This window comes from Thermobia domestica, chromosome 17, assembly GCF_964235325.1.
Source record: "Thermobia domestica chromosome 17, izTheDome1.hap1.1, whole genome shotgun sequence".
Classification (NCBI taxonomy): domain Eukaryota; kingdom Metazoa; phylum Arthropoda; class Insecta; order Zygentoma; family Lepismatidae; genus Thermobia; species Thermobia domestica.
In genome coordinates, this window is record NC_137470.1 from 56,741,734 (window position 1) to 56,749,599 (window position 7,866).

Sequence of the window (7,866 nt, forward strand, 5' to 3'; positions counted from 1 at the left end):
CACTGATATGTTTGTTGTGTTAAAATAGGGGTTGAGTACACCCCCGTAGTCTTATGTAATTTCTGCTATGTTCAAATAGGGGTTGAAAAATGTGCTCATAAAAGGGAATGAATGTGCTATCCTATGTGTTCGTAGTCTCCATGTATTCTCTGCTATGTTCAAATAGGGGTTGGAAAAGATGCTCATGAAAGGTAACGAGTACACCCCTATTCTCTGCTATGTTCATTATGCTCAAATAGGGGTGCAACGAGTCTTATGTATCTGCTGTGTGTTCGTAATTAAAATAAGGGTTGAAACGAGTTCACCCCCGCTATGTTTCGTAGTCTCTGTCTGATGCACTATGTTCAATTAAGGGTTGAAAAATAAATCATACTCTTTTACTAGTTCTCTTATGTTACGTAGTCTGATGTTCTGCTATGTGTTCGTAGGGCTTGGAAGAGAACGAGTACACCCCTAAAATGGAGGTCGAAAGCCATACTCTTTTATTAGCTGTGCTGTGTCCGTAGTCTGATATACTGCTATGTGTTCGTAGGGGTTGGAAAATATGCTCATAAAAGGGAACGAGTTCACCCCTAAAAATATGCTCATAAAAGAGAACGAATACACCCCTTAAAAAGTGTTCATAAAAGGGAATAAATTCACCCCTAAAATGGAGGTCGTAAAAGACCGTGGGTTCACGGTGTAAGATGCTCAATTTCCCAGGCGCTCTTGAGTTGGCTGATGTTCATTCACTAGACATGTTTCCCATAGGGATAGTTAGGGAGATCCAAGCAAAGCAATGAACTGAGGCACTGTGCACACATACAGAGTATGTCAAGAAAGTATTGAGCCTGGCCGCCGAGTGGCGCTCCGTTCGCTAGAAACAAGTTTCCTATAGGGATAGTTGGGGGAATCCAAGCAAGCAATAAACTGAAGCACTGTGCACACATACAGAGTGTGTCCAGAAAGTAAAAGGACTGGCTGCCGCGTGGCGCCCCAATCCCTAGAATCAAGCTTGCCGGTAGGATTGTTCTGTAAAATTCAAGCTGAGCAACTCACTGAAACAGTGTGGTCACATACAGATTGTGTCCAGAAAGTAATTACACTGGCCGTCGAGTTTCGCTCGATTCGCTAGAAGTAAGCTCCCCGGATGTTTAGTAGTGGTGGAATCAAGCAAAGAAACGCACTGAAGCACTTTGGTCACATACTGAGTGTGTCCAGAAAGTAATGAGACTGGTCGCCTCGTGGTGCCCCATTTGCCAGGAGCAAGCTCCCCGAATGTTTTTTTTTTTTTTTTTTTTTTTTTACATTCGCTCAGTCGTGTTACTCTTAGTCGGTTAACTAGAGCATTCGAAAAGCGACGAGCTATCATCATTACGAATGATTTCTATGGTAGTTTTGATTTTTTTCTTTATTTCCATAAGTGAAAAAAAGAAAAAAAAGTCGGAAAAATTGGGAGGGAAAGGATGAGGAAGGAAAAGAAACCAAAAAGGGAAAAAATACAAAAAACTAATCAAAACAAAAAAATAACAAAAGAGTGTGAATCTAGATTGCTTGTTTATTGTGTATTTCTGTATGTGTGTTTGGTTTCTGTGTTCTCTGCGTATTTATGTTTTTATGTTTCTTGCAAGTTTTCCCTGTGTGTTTAGGTTGTTTTCACCCATATGTTTATATACATTTATATACACATATATGCATATATATATATATATATATATATATATATATATATATATATATATATATATATATATTTTTAAATATATTCCGTTGGTATTCACCTATTTCGTTCACTGCACTAATGCTTTTCACCTGTGTTTCCACACTAACACTTGTGCACCATAACTAATATTCTTAAAACTACACTACACTTTGTTTTTGCTGTCACTAACACTAATAATCATTGGCACTTTTTTCACCTATATGACGTTCTATTTACATATATGATAGTTGTGGGGGATCCAAACTAAGCAACGCACTGAAGCACTTTTCTCGTAAACAGTCTGTATGCAGAAAAATAATTAAACTGGCCGCCAAGTGGCGCTCCATTCCCTAGAAGCAAGCTCCCCAGATGACTCGTTGTGGGGGATCCAACCTACGCAACGAACTGAACCATATTGCTCATGTACAGAATGTGTCAAGAAAGTAATGAGACTGGTAGCCGCACAGCGCTCCATTCCATAGAAATAGGGCTCCCCGGAGGAATTGTGGTGTGGGATCCATGCAAAGCATCACATTGAAGATAGGTGCTCACATACACAGTGTTTCCAGGAAGTAATGAGATTGGCAGCCGAGTCGCGCTCCATTCACTTAGAAGCAAGCTCCCCGGAGTGATATTTGTAAGGTTCCAAGAAAAGCAACGCACTGAACCATTGTGCTCACATACAAGTGTTTGAATAAATAATCAGACTGGCTGCAGCTTGGCGCTCCTTTCCGTTGAAGCAAGCTCCCCGGATAAATAGTATTGGGAAATCCAAGCTAAGCAAGCCACTAAAGCACTTTGCTCATATACAGAATGTGTGCAGAAAGTAATGAGACTGGCCGTCGCGCTTCGCTCCATTCGCTAAACGTAAGCTTCCCGGAGGGACAGTGATGGGGGATATAATCAATGCAATGCACGGAAGCACTGAGCTCACATACAGAGTGTGTGAAGAAATAAAGAGATTGGCTGCAGCGTGGCGCTCCAATCGCTAGAAGCAAGCTCCCCAGATGTTTAGTAGTGGGGCACCAGAGCTAAGCAACGCACTGAAGCAATTTGCTCAAATACATAACCTGTCCAGAAAGTAATGAGACTGGCCGCCGCGCTTCGATCCAGTTTCTAGAAGCAAGCTCCAAGGAGGGATTGTGGTGGGGGATCCATGCAAAGAAACGCACAGAAGCAATGTGCTCAAATACAGGGTCTGTCCAGAAACTAATGAGACTGGCCGCCGCGCTGCGCTCCATTCGCTAGAAGCAAGCTCTCCGAGTGGATTGTGGTGGAGAATTCAAGCTAAGCAACGCACTAAATTACTTTGCTTACATACAGAGTGTGTCGAAAAGTAATGAGACTGGCCGCCGCCGATTCCCGAAGGAATAGTGGTAGGGTATCCAATCTATGCACCCCACTGAAGCATTGTGCACACATACAGGTTGTGTCTAGAAAGCAATGAGACTGGCTGCCGTGCGGCGCTGCAGTCGCTAGAAGAAAGCTCCGCGGAGGGATTCAGGTGGAGAATCCAAGCTAAGCAACGGACTGAAGCACTGTGCTTACATACATAGTGTGTCAGGAAAGTAATGAGGCTGGCCGTCGCGCGGCGCTCCGGTCGCTAGAAGCAAGTTCCCTGGAGTGATTTTGGAGGTGGATCCAAGCTAAGCAACGCACTGAAGCAATGCGCTCACATACAGAGTGTGTACAGAAAGTAATCAGTCTGGCCGCCGATCTGCGCTCGAGTCGCTAGAAGGAAACTTCTTGGAGGGATTGTGGTGGGGGATCGAAGGAAATCAAGGCTCTGAAGTACTGTGCTCACATACAGTGTGTGTCTAGAAAATAAAGAGACTGGACTCCTCGCGGCGCTCCATTGGTTTTAAGCAAGCTCCCCGAGGGATAGTGGTTGGGGAACCAATCATAGCAACTCACTGAACCACTGTGCTCACATAAAGATTTAGCCCAGAAAGTAATGAGACTGGCCGCCGCGTGGCGCTCTATTCGCTAGATAAATGTTCACCTGGAGGATTGTTGTGGGGGCTCCAAACAAATCACCGCACTGTAGCACTGCGTTTTCATACAGAGTGTGTCGAGAAAGTAATGAGACTTGCCGCAGAGTTGGTCTCCATTCGCTAGAAGCGTGCTCCTCGGAGGTCAATTAGTGGTGCATCCAAGGCAAGCAATGCACTGAAGGACGGTGCACAAATACAGAGTGTGTAGAGAAAGTAATGAGATTGGCCACAGCATGGTCCTGCAATCGCTCGAAGCAAGCTTCCCGGAAGGAATGTGGTGACTGGCCGCCACGTGGCGCTCTATTCGCTAAATGCAAGCTCCGCGGAGGGATTTTGCTTGGGGATCCAAAGCAAGCAACGCACTGAAGCACTGCGCTCACACACAAGGTGTGTCCAGCAAGAAATGAGACTGGCACCCTCGTGTCGCAACATTCACTAGATGCTAGCTTACCGGAGAGATAGTTTGGGGGATCACAGCAAAGCAACGTACTGAAGAACTCTGCTCACATACAGAGTATGCCCAGAAACTAATGAGACAGGCTGCCTCGTGGAGATCCATTTGCTAGAAGTAAGCCACCGGGAGGATAGTGGCGGGGAATCCAAGCAAAGAAACGCACTGACTCTCTGTGCTCACATAAAGATTGTGTCCAGAAAAGAATGAGATTTGCCGCAGAGTGGCGCTCCATTCGATCGAAACATGCTCATCGGTGGTCTATTAGTGGTGGATCCAAGGAAAGCAAGCACTGAAGCACTGTGCTCACATACTGTGTGTGCGCAGAAAATAGTGTGACTGGCCGCCACGTGGCGCTCTATTCATTAAATGAAAGCTATGCAGAGGGATTGTGGTGGAGGATCCAAGCAAAGAAACGCACTGAAGCACTTTGCTCTCATACAGAGTACGTCCACAATGTAATGAGACAGGCTGCCGCGCGGCGCTCCATTCACTAGAAGCAAGCTTTCCTGGGGGATCGTCGTGGAGGATGCAAGGAAAGCAATGCATTGAACCTCTGTTCTCATATAGAAAGTGTGCATAAAGTAATGATACTGTCCGCCGCTTAGCGCTCCATTCGCTAAATGCAAGCTTCCCGGAAAGATAGTGGCGGGGTTGAAAAAAAGCAACGCATTGAAGTACTGTGCTCTGATACAGAGTGTGCAGAATGTGATGAGACTGGCTGCCGCATGGTGCTCCATTTGCTGGATGCAAGCTCCCCGGTGGGATTTAGGAGGGGGATCAAACCTCAGCAACGCACTGAAGAACTCTGCTCACATACGAAATGTATCCAGAAAGAAATATGTCTGGCCAACGCGTCGGGCATTTTTAGGTAGAAGCAAGATCCAAGGAAAGATAGAATCACTGTGCTCATATAAAGAGTGTGTTTAGAAAGTAATGAGACTGACAGCCGCGCGTCACTCCATTCACTAGAAGCAATTCCGCGGCCAGAAAGTGGTTGGGGATCCAAGCAAAGAACGCACTGAAACACTGTGCTCACATAGAGAGTTAGTAAAAAAAAAAAAGAGAGAGAGAGAGATTGGGCACCGCCTAGGTCTGCATTCGTTAGAAACAATTCCGCGGAGTGATAGTGGTTGGGGATAAAAGCAAAGAAAACCACTGAAGCACTATAAGGTAAGGAAAGGAGTTTTAGCAAACTAAAAATCATAAAAAAATACTTCAGAAACTTAACAGGACGACGACGGCTCGCTAACCGTAGAATCATATCCATAGAGCATAAGTTACATTCAAAGCTGTCTTTTGAGGACATTGTAAAAATATTACAATGTCCTCAAAAGCAGCCCGCAAAGTTAAATTTTAGTTTCAGCTTTTTGTGTTTTCACTTAATTTTTCGATTTAAGAGATTTGCAAAATGTCCGAGTATAAAACTTGAGACTATAGCTTGACTGTTTGCCACAATTAAATATTCTATTCTAAAGACTAGACTGTTGATTCATTCTACACATATGCACATCCCGATATAATTCCAAAAACATTGTGAATTACAGTTATTATGATAACACTATAAGAATATCTAAAGCATGCTAATCTCAGATTACTTGGCAACAAATACTAATTAGTTTGATCTTTAATCTCGTACTAAAAATTATATTATGTACTGCAATTTTGAAATCAAGCTTTACTACTTGAAGACAAAATGGAATAGAATTATTGTGTGATGCCAATTCAGGTGTAGTCGGAGAGTGTTATGGTTTGGGAGGTCGGGGAGTGTTAAGACAAGTTCTTGTCCCGAGCAAAAAACTAGCCTAGTTGCGTCGCTGAGTGGTGAGTAAAAAAGATAATCGGTATTATTGGTGTTACTTGGATAAAGAAATTGAAGAAAAGAGAAGAAAGGAAAGCCAAAAAGCGATCTTACGGTGAAGCTTTTAATGACTCCAGTATTTGACCTCTCCTGATTGTCACACTGTTTTAGTGCAAGGATAATTGTTAAGAGCCAGAAAGACAGGCAGAGCAAAGCCAAAGTTCTCTAGGTGATGACAATTTGCCTAATTGGGTTGGAAAAAAGTAAACTCAATACACTAATAAGCTTTATTATTATTATTATTATTATTATTATTATTATTATTATTATTATTATTATTATTATTATTATTATTATTATTATTAATGTCCAGCCGTATTTCTTCGGGACGCCGCTTCGTTGAGGGAGGGCTGAGGGAGAAAGAACCCATCCAGTGAGCGATCAGGTGATACAAGGGTTGTTGGCAGCTAGACTGGAGTTTCTTTCGCGTCCAGTTTACACATCAACAAAAAAAGTTAACTTATTACATATAACTGGAGGTATTAAAAAATCACACAACGTTTGTCGACATTTTGTGTGAGGATATCGCCTGATGAAAACTTCTTTCTTGAAAAAGATGGTTATTATTATAATCCAACAGGGCACTGGCTGAGGATCCATGTGCTTTATGCTGGAAGCCAATATTTGGCAAACAGTTGATTTTATCGTGTTCTGTGTGCACAAAACGATTTCATGTTAAACATTCTTTGAAATTTTCACGTGTCGAGTATGAAATGCACTTGGAAAAAGGTATTTCAACATACAAATGTCAAGATTGCATCGAGAAGAGGGATGACAGCACAATAGTGACCCCAACTATTCTGAAGACAACAAAAATATCTGAAGACTTAAACAACGATAACTCATTAATAGAGTCGTGTAGTGAAGAAGAATTTGGAAATAACTCAATTAGTGACTCCAAAACCAATACGAAAATGGGAGCTGCAGCAATTGTTGTAGTCTTGTGGTTGTATATTTTAAAGAAGTGTTTGCAGCTTTACAAACTGTGAGTGATAATTATGAAACCCTTAAGGCTGAAGTCATTTCTCCCAAGCAAGAAAACATGAAGTTATCCCAGTTGTTAGAAAAATCCACTAAAATAACAAATGTAACGTATGCTGGTATTGCAAACAAACCATCTTAGAATTCAACTCAGGTGCAAAGACAACAACCCCACTGCAATAGCAATAGTATGCAGGTGAGCAATGTCAAAATCAGTTCTCCGAGGTAAGACACAGACAGCGAGTGGTAAGTTGTACAAAAAGTAACAGTTAACAGTAGAAAGGATTTGGTTTCTGATAACACGAAGGCATATGAGCCTGTCAAAACTAGATCAACATTGGTGCAAGGGAAAAAGGTGAGTGATAACTAAAAGTTAATAAAAAACACACAAACTAAATGAGGTTTTGCTACAAGGCTTGATCCGACTGTTACATGTGAAGAATTATCGAGTTATCATTTTGTTAACACTGCATCGGTCGAGGAGTGATCGCAGCGCTCACTTTTGTATTTCTGAAGCTGCCATTGGTCGTTGTAATGTTCTACTTACGTGTGGTACCATCTATATGTTAGTTGGAATGTTACGAACGGAATTTAGTTGATAGAAGGTTTGACGCCAAGAATCAGTGTGAATTATACTGTGTTTTGTATTGAAGTGTCACACGAGTGAGCGCTGCTCTCACACCTCGACCGACGGTGTCAGTGAAATTTCATTAGATACTTTACGTGAAATGGAGCTCAGTTAGTTTCAACTTCTGGATTGAAAAGTGTGTATGGTGTGAATTGTGAGTATTGAAGCCCTACGTAACATATTAGTAGAATGGATCTCTCAGAAATACAAATTAATCAATGGTTATTAGAAGAAACTGATGATGATATTGATGTTAGTTTATCTGAAGAT